At 45.2% G+C, this 17,689-nt stretch overlaps 1 protein-coding gene across 1 annotated transcript in view; it reads right to left on the reverse strand.

The window, feature by feature from the left end:
- The window catches only part of LOC126412335 (cyclic AMP response element-binding protein A-like), a 690,109-nt gene that overhangs the window by 187,984 nt on the left and 484,436 nt on the right, over positions 1-17,689 (reverse strand). The gene's annotated exons all lie outside the window — the stretch shown is intronic.

Below are 17,689 nucleotides of genomic sequence, written 5' to 3' on the forward strand. Positions count from 1 at the left end.
ACAATGAATTCACGGTGTTCTTATTTCAATTTCCAGGAGTGTATAATATTAAGTTTCAGGTACGTGCCCAGAGGTTTGTTGCAATTTTCTGAACCTCAGATTCATTTCTACTCATGTTGTGTGGATAGTGGAAGGATGACGGGTTCAATGGAGCCTACATCACGGTCTTCGCCTTTTGAGCAAATCATTCCATAAGTACAGCTAATTAAAAATCCGTTCACGCAACGGCACAGATGCGCACTCCCTGCTACTTACAATCACGATGCAGAATTGAAAATTGAATGCGTTTGCTAATGTACTATGATTAAAATATTTCAGCTCTGTTGCAGCGCAGCTTCTCTGAACATCCGAAATCCCTCTCAGGCATTCACATTGGACTTGAACGGATGGAACGAGGCTAGTTTAGTAACTTACTGAGCTTGAACTATAAAATTCTTTTGCTGTGACATTCACAAGAGAGAGAGAGAGAGAGAGAGAGCTTTTAAAAATGGCTCTGAGCACTATGGGACTTAACATCTATGGTCATCAGTCACCTAGAACTTAGAACTATTTAAACGTAACTAACCTAAGGACAGCACACAACACCCAGTCATCACAAGGCAGAGAAAATCCCTGACCCCGCCGGGAATCGAACCCGGGAACCCGGGCGTGGGAAACGAGAACGCTACCGCACGACCACGAGAGCTTTTATGCCATCAAGTTAAATTAATGACAGAGACAGTTAGATAATATCTGCATCAGATTATATATTATCATAGAAATACTCTACTTGTCATTCACTTTCCTGCTCCGTTCGCAAACGAAGTGAGAGAGAAACGATTGTCTATATGCCTCCGTACGAGTCAGATTTCTCTCACCTTGTCCTCTCGGGAATTACGCGAAATGTACGTTGGTAGCAGTAGGCCTAGGATGGTTTTGCAGTCGGTCGCAAATACCGTTCCTTTAAACTTTCTCAGCAGCATTTCACAAAGAGAATATATTTCAAACATGGATTCCCATTAAGTTCACGAAGTAATTCCGTAATGCTCACGTGTTAATCGAACGTATCGGTAGCAAATCTAGCAGCACTCCTCTGAATTTCTTTCATGTCTTCATTTAGTATGATTCTTCATTTAATGTGACCTGGTGCGGAACCCATACACTCGATCAGTACTCAAGAATGGGCCGCACGCGTTTTCTGTACGCAGTCTCCTGTACAGATGAAGAACATTACCCTATAATTCTTCCAGTAAACCGAAGTCGATTATTCGCCTTTCCTACAACCGACTTTACCTGATCGTTCCATTTCATTTCGCTTTGCAACGTCACATCTACATATTTAAACGACGTGATCATGTGAAGAAGCACTCCACTAATGCTTGATTCTAACATTACATTTTCCCCTACTCATCTTCATTATGTTACATTTTCCCAAATTTAAAGCAAGCTGCCATTTATCATACCAAATAGAAATTTTGTCTAAATCACCTTGTACCCTCCTCAGTCACTCAAAGACGAATCTTTCCCGTACACTACAGTGCATCAGTGAACAGTCGCAGATTGCTGCTCGCCGTGTCCGTCAGGTGACTATATGACTTAGTCTGTACGCATGGGCGTTCGTTAACAGTCTGAAGTGTGGCACTGTCTCAAATGCTATTGCTTTCCGGAAAACTAGGAATATGGAATCTGTCTGTTTGCTCCTCGTGCATGGTTCGCAAGACATCACGCGAGAAAATTAAGTTTCACGCGAACGCGAACGATGGTTTCTAAGCCCGTATTGCGACGTGGACAGAAGTATTTCTACCTGAAGAAAATAAATTGTAATTAGACTTGTAACATGTTAAGAATATGACGATGATATCGGAACAATAGTATCGGTACCGAAAGCATCGCGTTTTTTCTTGAACAGAAAATGACTCACTGATGAATTTTTTCGGAATATCATCCCAGTGTACTGGTAGATGTTTCGGCAAGTTTCTCACTTGGTATCTTCCAACCATTTGAATGCACACATCACGCTACGCGGTCGCTGCCTCCAGCATCGCCACCTGGTCTTACTCTCATAAGGCAGACTGACTAGTCCATAGCTGACCCTGCCGGTAAAAATGTGTGAATTGACCAAGGGTTTTGCCGTCGCCTCGGGAGGCATTCGGGTAACCAACTCAAATGACTGGCCCAACGTTCACCATTCGATGCAGTAGCACAGTTAGAATGAATGTAAGCTAAAAATACCAGAAGTGGCCGCGCGGTTCTGGCGCTGCAGTCTGGAACCGCGAGACCGCTACGGTCGCAGGTTTGAATCCTGCCTCGGGCATGGATGTGTGTGATGTCCTTAGGTTAGTTAGGTTTAACTAGTTCTAAGTTCTAGGGGACTAATGACCTCAGCAGTTGAGTCCCATAGTGCTCAGAGCCATTTGAACCATTTTTTTAAAAATGCCAGAGGTGCGGCGGAAATTCGTTCCGTCTTCCTCGTCGCAGTTCTTTAGCGTGACACTGAGTATAACAACCGTGTGCGTCATCGTCGATCTCAAGCAGGACTCGTGACGTGCAAGCAAGAGAGACAATTTGGGGAGCGGCTTGTTTACCTTCAGCGAATGGCACCGATAACGAAGATTGCAATGGCGAAATTGATGTGTGGAGTGGAGTTGAGACAGCTCAGTCGAAAGGCAGATAAGCTTTGGAATGGCTGGAGTGCTTAAGCCACTGTGAGACGATCCGATCTCGTTGGGGATTTACACGTCTGCCTCATGTCTACTGGCCCTTCTTTCATCTGGCCCTGCTACCCTGCCATTGTAGCAGCAGTAACCGATCTAACAACTACTTAGCAATCATGTACAACCGCTCGCTCACCGATAGATCTGTACCTACAGATTGGAAAAATGCCCAGGTCGCACCAGTGTTTAAGAAGGGTAGTAGGAGTAATCCATCGAACTACAGACGTATATCATTGACGTCGGTTTGCAGTAGGGTTTTGGAGCATATACTGTATTCAAACATTATGAATCACCTCGAAGGGAACGATCTATTGATACGTAATCAGCATGGTTTCAGAAGACATCGTTCTTGTGCAACGCAGCTAGCTCTTTATTCGCACGAAGTAATGGCCGCTATCGACAGGGGATCTCAGGTTGATTCCGTATTTCTGGATTTCCGGAAAGCTTTTGCCACCGTTCTTCACAAGCGACTTCTAATCAAGCTGCGGGCCTATGGGGTATCGTCTCAGTTGTGCGACTGGATTCGTGATTTCCTGTCAGGAAGGTCGCAGTTCGTAGTAATAGACGGCAAATTATCGAGTAAAACTGAAGTGATATCAGGTGTTCCCCAGGGAAGCGTCCTGGGGCCTCTGCTGTTCCTGATCTATATAAATGACCTGGGAGACAATCTGAGCAGTTCTCTTAGGTTGTTCGCAGATGATGCTGTAATTTACCGTCTAGTAAGGTCATCCGAAGACCAGTATCAGTTGCAAAGCGATTTGGAAAAGATTGCTGTATGGTGTGGCAGGTGGCAGTTGACGCTAAATAACGAAAAGTGTGAGGTGATCCACATGAGTTCCAAAAGAAATCCGTTGGAATTCGATTACTCGATAAATAGAACAATTTTCAAGGCTGTCAATTCAACAAAGTACCTGGGTGTTAAAATTACGAACAACTTCAGTTGGAAAGACCACACAGATAATATTGTGGGGAAGGCGAGCCAAAGGCTGCGTTTCATTGGCAGGACACTGCAACAAGTCCACTAAAGAGACAGCTTACACTACACTCGTTCGTCCTCTGTTAGAATATTGCTACGCAGTGTGGGATCCTTACCAGGTGGGATTGACGGAGGACATCGAGGGGGTGCAAAAAAGGGCAGCTCGTTTTCTATTATCAGGTAATAGGGGAGAGAGTGTGGCAGATATGATACGCGAGTTGGGATGGAAGTCATTAAAGCAAAGACGTTTTTCGTCGCGGCGAGATCTATTTACGAAATTTCAGTCACCAACTTTCTCTTCCGAATGCGAAAATATTTTGATAAGCCCAACCTACATAGGTAGGAATGACCATCAAAATAAACTAAGAGAAATCAGAGCTCGAACAGAAAGGTTTAGGTGTTCGTTTTTCCCACGCGCTGTTCTGGAGTGGAATGGTAGATAGATAGTATGATTGTGGTTCGATGAACCCTCTGCCAAGCACTTAAATGTGAATTGCAGAGTAATCATGTAGATGTAGATGCGCCAGACACTTGTCTTTTATAGGTGTTGCCGACCGCAGAGATGTATCCTGCCTGGTTACATATCTCTGTTTTTGTAAACGCATGCCTATACCAGTTCCTTTGGCGCTTCAGTGTATGAGTGCCAGTGAGAGTGTTCGCCTGATTTTATGCATCCCACACAATTTAACTGTTACGCATTTCCTTCTTCATGAAAATTCTCGGCCGCACACTGGACAGACAATGAGGACACTCCTACAGCGTTTTCGATGGGAATTGTTCGATCATCCACCATACAGCCCGGACTTAGATCTTTCTAATTTTCATCTTAGCTCACACGAACCGCTGGCAATGAAGACATTTTGGCACAGACAACAAGCTGTAGATCACCGCAGAGAATCAGCAGAAATCATAGGCGGCTGCCTTCTATAACGAGGGTATTGGGAAGCTGCTACAACGCTACAATAAATGTCTCAGTCGGAGTGGCGACTATGTAGATAAGTAACTGGAAGGTGTAGCTAACTGTCGCAAAAAAATATTTTTGAGTTTCACTGTGGTTTCCATTTCGCGACCAATCGGACCTTACTAGATAAATGACCTTGATGACTGGTGGAACAGACACATTCGTAATTTAAAATGGTTGTTATACTGCTGTTAGAACTGGTGTAAATCTCCCGCAAGTGCTTTATTGGAGCTTCCTGTCCTGAGCCCTCATGATACATGCCTACATGTTAGTGGATTTTTTCTACCCTACAATGGTAGCAACTAAGTACAAAATAAAAGAAGTCGTATCTCACTAACAACGATTCGTAGGGTTACAGACACCTCAGACAGGTGCCTATAACCGGACCGGCTTCGGAACTTTGTTGTTTCCGAAACAGAGTTCATTAACCCTACTTGATATATTTGTCTCTCCACCATTACTGAAATGTTTATTCCATAATAACTGGGAGATGCCGTACACGCAAGTTGTTGACTAACCTAGTATGTTAATAAAGTCCTCTTGTTATTCACGGCTTGTTCTACTTTTCCGTCTCTTACTGTGTGACACTACAAACCAAAGAAAGTCTCTACGCAAGTAGTGCCCTTGTACGTAAAAAAATTTACTTTTTTAATTGCACAACTTCATGTGTAAGTTTGTTCATGCTGGTCTTTAACGCTGTCGCTCCGGTGTCCCTCGTGTGTGCCCTACAAAGGCACGAGTCCGCGCGAGCTTCATTCGCGTCTTCTGCAGGAAAACACGTCCTTCCACGCACGACGCGCAGAATGTTTACGCGGATATCCACGTGTAAACATGCCCAGGCAACATATGCGTCCTCGTCGTGCGGCACCGCGCAACTGTTATCTGCATCACTTCGCGGAAGTTCCGGCGCACGCCGTCTGCGAACCGGAAGGTAGCACAGATACGCGATCGCTGCAAAAGTACGGCAGCGGAAATAAACGTATTCCTTTGCAACCCAGCGCTAAAGCAAACATCAACTTTCAGCCCCAAGCATTAGTGTCGGTATCGTCGAAAGGAAGCGTCTGGTCGGTAGAAATTTATGTCTCTGCTGTGTTCGGCAGTGCCCTTAGATTTTCCTTCACGCTGCAACATAAATTTTGACGGCGAGTAAACCGACACATTTCCTACCTCAATGTGCAGTCAATTAAACTCTCGCGTTTTGGAATGCTGCCTCTAAAATAAGAAGCAATTCGAGCTGAAAAATTATCTAATTGGGAAGGAGGATGGCAGGTTCAGAGTGACCAGAAAAGTAATGAAGTACGATATGATAGAGATCGCTTAAAAATTCTTGTCTGACCAAGCCTCGAGTATAGTTCGTCAATTTAGAGATCCAGTTTCTAGAATTACGGCGCTGCTGGCATTACGCGAGATTGTTGTAGAAATATGTTTGTTTGTTGGCTTGTATCGGAAGTGGGCTCTCCGGATTCCGTAAGTTAGGCTCTGCGAGATGAACATGCTTCTTGTAGCGCCTACCACAGCAGCAATTCATTGCACATTTCTTTAACTCTCGCTATGACTAATCCAACTTGGTAGGAGTCCCACACTGACTAACAATACTGAAGAACCTGTCGATCGATTTTTCTGCGAGCGACCTCCTTCGTGGGTGAATTATATTTTGTAAGGGTTCCTCCGGAAAAGCATGTGTCTGGTTTCTGCTATCTTCGATATTACATTTACGTGGTCGATCTCTCTCTCTCTCTCTCTCTCTCTCTCTCTCTCTCTCTCTCTCTCTCTCTCTCTCACACACACACACACACACACACACACACACACACACACACACACGCTGGTCTAGCGGGCGCCGGAACGGTATCTCAGCGTGTTCTGTCTGTAATAAAAACCTGAGCGAAGTATTCAGCGATGAACTTGAAGGGGTGTCATCTGACTTCCGCCCAGATCAAATGCCGAGAACAATGACAAACAAAATGGAAAAGGTAGCTGGTAGAACAGTAGACTCCCATCCTGAAGGTCGCGGATTCAATCCCAGATAGGTGCACGGACTTGTCCTCCTTTCTTCCTGATCCAGTCATCCTGCTATCAGATGAGTCCCATGGTCACCTCGCCCTCGGCAGTCCCCTTCCGGAGATCCGAATGGTAGGTTGGCGGCCGGCCGAAGTGGCCGTGCGGTTAAAGGCGCTACAGTCTGGAACCGCAAGACCGCTACGGTCGCAGGTTCGAATCCTGCCTCGAGCATGGATGTTTGTGATGTCCTTAGGTTAGTTAGGTTTAACTAGTTCTAAGTTCTAGGGGACTAATGACCTCAGCAGTTGAGTCCCATAGTGCTCAGAGCCATTTGAACCATTTGGTAGGTTGGCGAGGGGGGGGGGGGGGGAGGGCGCTCGGAGGGAGAGGGGTGGGGGGGGGGGGCAGGAACAGTGTTCTGAGTTTAAAATCTTCCGCTGGGCACCAGACTCCCCAGACATAAACATTATTGAGCATATCTGGGATGTCTTGCACATGCTGTTCAGAGGAGATTCCACCCGCTAGTACTCTTACGGATTTATGGACAGCCGTGCAGGATTCATGGTGTCAGTTCCCTCCAGCACTGTTTGAGACATTAGTCTGAGTCCATGCCATGTCGTGTTGCAGGACTACTTCTTGCTCCCTGGGGCCTTACACGATATTTGGCAGGTGTACCAGTTTCTTTGGCTTTTCAGTGTAGTAGTAATATAGATAATGATCCACTGAGTAAAAAAGCGGCCATATATTCCGTTACATCTTGATGAAGAACCAGACTTTGATCCTATGGGAGGATAAAGGGAAAAGGTAGTCTACAGGAGAGACTGCCTACGATGCAGTAGAATATCGCTCAAGTGTGTGGGACACACATCAAATAGGACTAACGTGTGATATTGATGATAAAAAAGGTCACCTGTTTGCTTCACGCGGGAGAAATCGACAAGCTTAAAAAACTAAATTTTAGGATAAGAGTTAACTATCCTGTGAAAGCCTACACACCAAGTTTCGAGGAGGACTTTAGGGATATTGTACAGCAGCCAACGCAAAATAAACGAAAAAACATAGTCACATCCTGGAGCAAAGACATATTTGGAAACAACCAATTGTTGTAGGTCTAAGTTATGATACTAATGCGGCACTGCAGCTTTTCAACGATGTCTGCTCGGTGCTACTCGACCTGACATGCTGCCCACGTTAGGAAATTCTGCACAATGCGTGTATTTCACCGAGGTCGACTGCACTGTCGTTCTAGCCGGCCATGATACTCCACGTTGTGATGTCATAAGCTCGTCACGCTTCGTGTTCAAGGTCCGTCAGAGGATAGCGGTAGGTCGATCAAGTATCTCTATTGTCTGCATGGGCAACTCAGTGTACAGGTTTTGTGAGGGAGGCGAAATAATCTCAGAGTTCTAGAAAAATGTATTAATGTCGATAGGAAAGAAGGCAAGGGCTGACAAGCTTGAATTTTACCGAAATGTCAGTTTATTAGGTCATGGCTGCAAAGTACTAACACAACTTATCTACAGAAAAATGAAAGGACTGATAGAAGCTGACCTGAGATAAGATTGTTTGAGTTCTGGGGAATTTTAATACATGAGTCAATACTGACCCCGCGACTTACATTAGAAGATAGGTTATAAAAGACAAACAGACATTTATAGGTTAAGAAGAAGCCTTTGACAAAGTTGAATACAGTACCACTTTTGGAATTCTCAGACTACGAGAAATAAAATACGAGAAGCGAAAGGTATCAACAACCTATACAGAAACTGGAATGCAGTTATAACAGTCTGAGAACACGTAACGGAGAAAGTAACTGTTGCAGTAACCCCATGGCGTTCCAACAGAACATCTAGTAAACATTGGAAGAAACCAAGGAACAAAGAACTAGGATCAGGGTGACGAAATAAAAGCTTACAAAATCATTTGAACAGAATGGTTCAAATGGTTCAAATGGCTCTGAGCACTATGGGACTCAACTGCTGAGGTCATTAGTCCCCTAGAACTTAGAACTAGTTAAACCTAACTAACCTAAGGACATCACAAACATCCATGCCAGAGGCAGGATTCGAACCTGCGACCGTAGCGGTCTTGCGGTTCCAGACTGCAGCGCCTTTAACCGCACGGCCACTTCGGCCGGCTTTGAACAGAATGAGTGGATTCTTGAAATACGTTTACAAGACCAATAAAATAATGATAACGGAAGGTAGTCGAATTAAGTGACGTCATGCTTCGTAATTACACAGAGTAGAAAATGAGACCCTGAAAGTGGTAAACAAATGTTGCTAATTCGACAGAAAAATCCAACGAGGCGGCGCGGAGGTGAGCACACTGGACTCGCATTCGGGAGGACGATGGTTCAAATGTTCAAATGTGAGTGAATTCCTAAGGGACCAAACTGCTAAGGTCATCGGTCCGTAGACTTACACACTACTTAAATTAACTTATGCTAAGAACAACACACACAGCCATGCCTGAGGGAGGACTCGAACCTCCACTGGGAGAGGCAGCGCAATCCGTGACATGGCGCCTCTAACCACGCGGCCACTCTGCGCGGCACGACGGTTCAAACCTGATTTAGGTTTTCTGTGATTTTCCTAAATGGCTTCAGGCAAATACGGGGATGGTTCCTTTGAAAGGACACGGCCGACTTCCTTCCCCATCTTTCCCTAATCCGATAGAACCGATGACCTCGCTGTCTGGTCCTCTCCCCAAAATCAACCAATCTACCATCGACAGATAAATAACTGAACGATGGCAGAAATAATGAGGGAATGAAATACTGATTGACAATAACTAAAGAAGAAGCAACTTCCTGGCAGATTAAAACTGTGTGCCCGACCGAGACTCGAACTCGGGACCTGTTCGAGTCTCGGTCGGGCACACAGTTTTAATCTGCCAGGAAGTTTCATATCAGCGCACACTCCGCTGCAGAGTGAAAATCTCATTCTGGAAAGAAGAAGCACTTCTGGAGAAGAGAAAATAATGTTAACAGCGAATATACTCGTAGATTGAAGTATACAGAAGTCTTTTCTCAAAATACTTGTTTGGTGTGTGGGCCCAACGGAAGTGGTGCATGGATGGTCAACAGCAGAGAAAAGAGGAATACGGAAGTTTCTGAAATGTGATGACAGAAAAACACTGAATATTAGATGGGTAGATCAGAGAAGTAATGATGAGGTACTGAACCGAATTGGCTTGGAGAGAAATTTACGGCACAACTGATTAAATGGAGAGATAAGTGGATAAGTCACATTGTGTAGATTCAAGGATTAGTTAATTTGCTAACGGAAGGAAGAAAGGAAGGAAGATTGAGGTTAACGCCCCGTCGACATCGAGGTCATTAGAGACGGTGCACAAGCTCGGATTGTGTCAAGGATGGGGGAAGGAAATCGGCCGTGTCCCTTCAAAGGAACCATCCCTGCATACGCTTCGTTATACTTAGGGAAATCACGCATAACCTAAATCTGCGTGAACGGACGCGGGTTTGAACCGTCGTCCTCCCGAATGCCAGTCCCGCGTGCTAACCACTGCTCCACCTCGCTCGGGAATTTGGTAACGGAGGAAAGCGTGGGGCGTAAACATTGTAACGGCTTAACTGAAATAAGCAGTTCCAAATGGATGTAGTGTGCAGTAATTATGCGGAGATGAAGAGGCTTCCACAGGATAGACTTGTTTGGAGAGCTGAACAGAGCCAGCCTTCCGTCTGAACAAACCACGAAGAGGAAACAATAACTGCTACTGTTATGAGCAGTGTCACCGTTTGGTAATGAATAGTGTTGTAAAAAACTGTGAATGGAATACGCGTGCCTTAGTAGAAAAGTAAGTTCGTGTTTCATTTCTGCGCTCGGCGTTGAAACGCCAGTTCGAAAAGGTGGCGTTCCTGCGACTGCCTCGAGAAGCGGCTGCTGAGCTAACGAACGGTGTTGTTCTGCATTCCTACCAGCTGTTCACACGCAGCTGTGGCACCGGCTAAACAACCTCTCATCACTTGCAGCCACGCCATACTGTCGGTTCTGGGCTACGTTCTTGTCACCGATATATGCGACGAAAATCACCTCCTGTAAATGCCTCGGTAAGCATTATAATACTAAAGTTGTGTGTCCACCCTTGAAAGTTGTAACAAGGGAACTACCGAGTTGGAAAGCCTAAAACTGAATAAAAACGAATATGAGAGATGGAGATGTGTTCGTTCTACTAATCATCAAGGTCATTTTTCTACAAAACTCTGCATTTATGCGCAATCAGTGTATAAACCATTGATCAGTAAGTGGCTCGAAACAGCATATCCAGACACTCCGGGATGATGATGGCATTGAAACAGAAGATGAGAAGCGTAAAGCTGAAATACTAAACACCTTTTTCCAAAGCTGTTTGACAGAGGAAGACCGCACTGCAGTTCCTTCTCTAAATCCTCGCACAGACGAAAAAATGGTTGACATCGAAATAAGTGTCCAAGGAATAGAAAAGCACCTGCAATCACTCAACAGAGGAAAGTCCACTGGATCTGACGGGATACCAGTTCGATTCTACACAGAGTACGCGAAACAACTTGCCCCCTTCTAACAGCCGTGTACCGTAAGTCTCTAGAGGAACGGAAGGTTCCAAATGATTGAAAAAGAGCACAGGTAGTCCCAGTCTTCAAGAAGGGTCGTCGAGCAGATGCGGAAAACTATAGACCCATATCTGTAACGTCGATCTGTTGTAGAATCTTAGAACATGTTTTTTGCTCGCGTATCATGTCGTTTCTGGAAACTCAGAATCTACTCTGTAGGAATCAACATGGATTCCGGAAACAGCGATCGTGTGAGACCCAACTCGCTTTATTTGTCCATGAGACCCAGAAAATATTAGATACAGACTCCCAGGTAGATGCTATTTCCTTGGCTTCCGGAAGGCGTTCGATACAGTTCCGCACTATCGCCTGATAAAGTAAGAGCCTACGGAATATCAGACCAGCTGTGTGGCTGGACTGAAGAGTTTTTAGCAAACAGAACACAGCAAGTTGTTCTCAATGAAGAGACGTCTACAGACGTTAAAGTAACCTAAGGCGTACCACAGGGGAGTGTTATGGGACCATTGCTTTTACAATATATATATATATATATATATATATATATATATATATATATATATATATATATATATATGACCTAGTAGATAGTGTTGGAAGTTCCATGCGGCTTTTTGCGAATGATGCTGTAGTATATAGAGAGAAGTTGCAGCATTAGAAAATTGTAGCGAAATGCAGGAAGATCTGCAGCGGATAGGCACTTGGTGCAGAGAGTGGTGCCGGGCGGGGTGGCCGAGCGGTTCTAGGCGCTACAGTCTGGAACCGCGCGACCGCTACGGTCGCAGGTTCGAATCCTGCCTCGGGTATGGATGTGTGTGATGTCCTTAGGTTAGTTAGGTTTAAGTAGTTCTAAGTTCTAGGGGACTGATGACCTCAGCAGTTAAGTCCCATAGTGCTCAGAGCCATTTGAACCATTTTGCAGGGAGTGACAGCTGACCCTTAACATAGACAAATGTAATGTATTGCGAATACATAGAAAGAAGGATCCTTTATTGTATGATTATATGATAGCGGAACAAACACTGGTAGCAGTTACTTCTGTAAAATATCTGGGAGTATGCGTGCGGAACGATTTGAAGTGGAATGATCATATAAAATTAATTGTTGGTAAGGCGGGAGCCAGGTTGAGATTCACTGGGAGAGTCCTTAGAAAATGTAGTCCATCAACAAAGGAGGTGGATTACAAAACACTCGTTCGACCTATACTTGAATATTGCTCATCAGTGTGGGATCCGTACCAGGTCGGGTTGACAGAAGAGATAGAGAAGATCCAAAGAAGAGCGGCGCGTTTCGTCACAGGGTTATATGGTAAGCGTGATAGCGTTACGGAGATGTTTAGCAAACTCAAGTGGCAGACTCTGCAAGAGAGGCGCTCTGCATCGCGGTGTAGCTTGCTGTCCAGGTTTCGAGAGGGTGCGTTTCTGGATGAGGTATCGAATATATTGCTTCCTCCTACTTATACCTCCCGAGGAGATCACGAATGTAAAATTAGAGAGATTCGAGCGCGCACGGAGGCTTTCCGGCAGTCGTTCTTCCCGCGAACCATACGCGACTGGAACAGAAAAGGGAGGTAATGACAGTGGCACGTAAAGTGCTCTCCGCCACACACCGTTGGGTGGCTTGCAGAGTATAAATGTAGATGTAGATGTAGATGAAAGATTAGAGAATTACAGAAGCACAACTCGCTCAAGGGACAATACCGTCCAACGTAATGAGTACCATATTCACAAGGGTCACAGCTGAGGTATTTTTTTTGCAAAAAATTAACGTTTGTATGAAACAAAATGTCTTAACAACATACGCAGTACTCTCAGTCGTATTTCCCAAAACGTGACTTGCAGTGTTGTCTGAGACGACCTTCTAAACCCGCAGGGCAGGACAAGTAGTAGGAATTGTGGAAGTGGGCCAGAATGAGCGGCTGTCAGTTACACTCCAAACATAACACTTTATTTAGTTGTCCAAACATTACAGTGCAACTTCTAAGCTTGACTGTCGACAGAAAACGCCTCTCATTCTAAAACGGCTTAAGGCCCATAAATTTAAAACAACATAACTACAATAACCTTTCAATAGGCAGAAGGCCCAAGCTTTATGATCAATAAGAAGCCTTACTTCAAACGGCTGAAGGCCTTTGTCAAAAAAGAAACTGGAAACAATTCTCCAAGGCAGAAGACCCTAAGCTTTTAACCTTAAATAGTATTTATGCCCAAGTGATGTAAGACCTGATAAGTAAGAATCCAAAATTTTAAAGCGGCTGTTTAAGAACAAAACAACTACAATGAATTTTCAACAGGCAGAAAGCCCACAGCTTTATCTTAGAAAAGGTAATACTTGATAAGTAAGATCCTTAAAACTTAAAGCGGCTGAAGGCCGATGCTTTTAAAAACAATACAATAAATTTTCAACAGGTACAAGGCCCAACCTTTATCTTTAGAGGACGTAAGACTTGCTCCATTTAGAAAAACTTACTTTTAAAACGGCTGAAGGCCTTTGGTTCAAATGGCTCTGAGCACTATGGGACTTAACATCTGAGGTCATCAGTCCCCTATAACTTAGATCTACTTAGACCTAACTAACCTAAGGACATCACACACATCCATGCCCGAGGCAGGATTCGAACCTGCGACCGTAGCGGTCGCGCGGTTCCAGACTGAAGCGCCTAGAACCGTTCGGCCACTTCGGCCGGCCCTTCAAGACCTTTGTTTTTAAAAACACAAAATGGTTCAAATGGCTCTGAGCACTATGGGACTCAACTGCTGAGGTCATTAGTCCCCTAGAACTTAGAACTAGTTAAACCTAACTAACCTAAGGACATCACAAACATCCATGCCCGGGGCAGGATTCGAACCTGCGACCGTAGCGGTCTTGCGGTTCCAGACTGCAGCGCCTTTAACCGCACGGCCACTTCGGCCGGCTTAAAAACACAATTACAAGTATACACATTCCAACCATCGACTATGAGCCATTCAAATACACAATTAAACGCTAATAAGAATGCAGTATGGGCATAGCGCTCAGAAGTTTCCAAGAGGCCCGGTCTGCCCTTGAAATCTTAACGTTCGCTTAGGTGAGACAAGAAGGCAGCCCAACTATACTCGATCCGCTGGCAACACAACAAAGAGACAGTCAGGGATCCACCGACAAGACGACTTGCTAACCACCGACCAGTTACAGACATAGCCGCCCACAATCAAAAATACATTAAGCTCTCAAAAACTACACACCATTTTGGACAGTGACAACAGGTGAGGAAAGGACACGCCTGAATTAACGTCAGCGACCAGGGCAGGTAACCGGAACACTAACGGCCAAAAGACAGAAAATTCCTCTGGTGAACTTGAATTTCAAACCGACAAATATAGTTAATTCCACCACATTGCGGCTAAATCTTCACCAACTCGAACACTCGCTGTTGCTCCCAGGAATACCGCCAACAGCGAACCACCAACCAAGGGGACAACGTGAACAGACGTGGCTTTGGTAATTAAATCACCACTCAACTTCCATGTCCTGGGTCGGTGAGCCACGAACTTCGTAGCACTCGGAACAGCTCCCACACGCTTTCACACCGCGCAGAGATCGCCAGAGGGCCCGGCCGACTGCGCCGTGCGGAGACTTGCTTGCTGATCCGCTCCAACCGACCGACTGACTGCCAGTACGCCGAAAACGTTTAAAACAAGTTGTTAATGGAAATGACACCAACTACACACACAGTTTGACAAACACTTGCACGAAGACTTGAGCGACACTCAGCAGTGGCTGTGCAATCACGAAGACAAATCGGGAGTCGATACACACACACAGCCAACCAATAAGCGATCGGCGAGCCAATTCACGTCGTCCAGTTGGACGACCGACTGACGATCCACGAAGACCGTTCCCAGCGTGGCAGCAGCGGTCGGGTGAGCCATGGACATCCAGCCTCACTGCTGCTCCAACCCAACTGAACTACTGCCGCTTTCCAACTCCACGACTGGCAGGTCTGAACTGCCATCCTGGCACATTCCAACTCACTCTACGACAGACGACAACCGGGAAGTAATAGCGGTGCAGCAAAGATAACAAGTGAGGGCTATATCGATAGGCGCTGCTGCTGCCGCTGACGGGCAGACAAAGCAGCAACTCAGTGACAACAGAAATTGAAACTAACGTAACGAGGTGGCAACACGAAAAAAACAGGATGTAAAATAAGAGATGGCACGAGCGCGAGTCACTCACGGCTCACTGTCATACGTGTTCATTTATTCGTCAATGAAGTTTCAATGTGGTGGTCAAAACGCAGTAGAATGGAACAGCTTGTGGAAAAATTCTTGATTTTCATTTATTCGTGTTGCTCACAGGCAATTTAAAAATACAGGTGTAATGCATTAGTATATGTATATGTCAAGAATACTAAAATACGAAACTGCATATAAAACTAACCAAATGTCAATATCTAAGTTCCTAATGCACATAAGAGCTGTATCATCAGCTTTCGTGAGGTCGCTTCAGTTGCGCTGGTAGGAACGCAAGGGACATTCATCTCTAATGTGCTATAGACCTGGTATGTCTTCCTGTATGGGTAATTCCAGGTTCTCCTGTAGCTTCCGGTATTCCCTCAACAAAGCGTCGCTTCTACCGACTGCGGGTTGATAGATGTTGCTCAGCGGAGGAAGCCAATAAATCAGTGTTGGTCGGACCGTCCCAGCTATTAACCTCATAGTGTGGTTCAACTGGACATCGATCAATTTGGTGTGGCAGTTGTTAGCCACATCGGGGCACAATAATCGGCTTCTGAGAAGACCAGCGCAATGGATGATGTGAGCAAGGTACCTGCTGAAGCTCCTCATGTCATTCCACACAATTTTTGAATGATATTCTTACGATTTTTTATCTTAGGAACAGTATTTTGAAGATGTTTTCTATATGAAAGGGCGCAGTCAAGGGTGACACCAAGGTACTTAAGTTACTTGTTGTGGCGAAGAGTGTTTCCGTTAATTTTCACTCTGAGCTCCGCTTTAGCTTGTTTGTTGTTCAGATGCAACGTACATACTTCAGTTTTAATTGTACGGGATTTAAGTCGCCACTTTCTAAAATAGGAGCTCATAACGGCGAGATCTGTGAGAATTGTCTCTGCTTTACCGAGATCCTTGGTTCTACAAGCAAGAGCGATATCGTCCGCATAGCAGAATTCTGCTGACATGGTATTGGGGATATTGAGATATATGGGTTGAATAATAGGTGGGCTAAGAGGGAGCCCCGTGTAGACCATTACTTAATTTCATCTCCTTGCTCACATTTTCTCCCTTGTAAACACGGAAATATCTACTGTTTATCATGCTGTTGAAAAGAGTTACAGTTCTTCGCCATCAGATTGTCTTTAGTAATTTCTATATCATCGCTTCTCTCCAGACTGTGTGTCCGCCTCCGTAGCGTACGCGGTAGCGTTACCGCCTACCACGCAGAGGGACCAGATTCAATTCCCGGCAGGGGACTGGGTGTTGTGTGTCCATCATCATCATTTTCATTATCATTGACTCGCAAGTCGCCGAAGTGGCGTCAACTAAAAATGACTTGCAATACGGCGGCCGAACTCCGCCGAATGGGGCCTCCCCGCCAACAATGCCAAACGCTCATTTCCATTTCCAGACTGTGTCATATGGTGCGGTTAGATCTACGAAGGCGACATATATCTTCACGTTTTCTTGGAAAGCGGCCTCTATGAAAGCTGTTTAGGGCCAGTACCTGGTCGCAGCAACTTCTCTGTGGCCTGAAAGCCGCTTGCTAAGCTGGGGCATGTTCCAGAACGAAGCCGAAAATTCTGTTATAAATGAGACTCTCCAAGAGTTTACAAGTACAGCTCTAAAGGGAAATTGGTCTAAAACATTGAGAGTGGTCAGCTAGTTTACCTGGTTTCAAAATTGCCACTATTTTTGTTCTCTAATTCTTGATTATGTGATCAGAGTGGCTTCTGATAATCCACTACTACAGTGTCGGCACACCGCAAGTAGTATAGCATTTCGACGAGTTGCACTTGTCAAGTGCGCGTACTGTTATATTCCGCTGCGGTTTCATCACTTCGTTTGAACTCCACATTTGAACTTCAATGTCGAATAAGGGAAGTGTAGTATCTAGGAAGCGTGCATACTCGGTTCGCTAGACAAGTAATCAAACAAGATTTATTAAATGATTCTTTAGTTTCTCCCGGCGTATTTGATAGTCAAAATATCCACGGGTGTACTGCCGGTCTACAGTGTCCAACGGGCACAATATTTCGGCGATCATACATGTCGCCATCATCAGGTGAACTCATACCTCATAAACCGTGACTGTGGCTATAATCTTAGCAAGGCTTGGGAACCAGCGATTGGGTTAATCAAGAGTAAATCGAGCAAACGTATAGTCGTGACGACCACGGCGGACAGAGCCATCACACCGACGTCATCTCAGACGCCGTCGCAATCTGTTCCACCGCGCGACCGTAGCGCGGGGCGCGGACGGCGGAAGGA

Source organism: Schistocerca serialis, chromosome 7 (genome assembly GCF_023864345.2).
Source record: "Schistocerca serialis cubense isolate TAMUIC-IGC-003099 chromosome 7, iqSchSeri2.2, whole genome shotgun sequence".
In the NCBI taxonomy this organism is placed as follows: Eukaryota; Metazoa; Arthropoda; class Insecta; order Orthoptera; family Acrididae; genus Schistocerca; species Schistocerca serialis.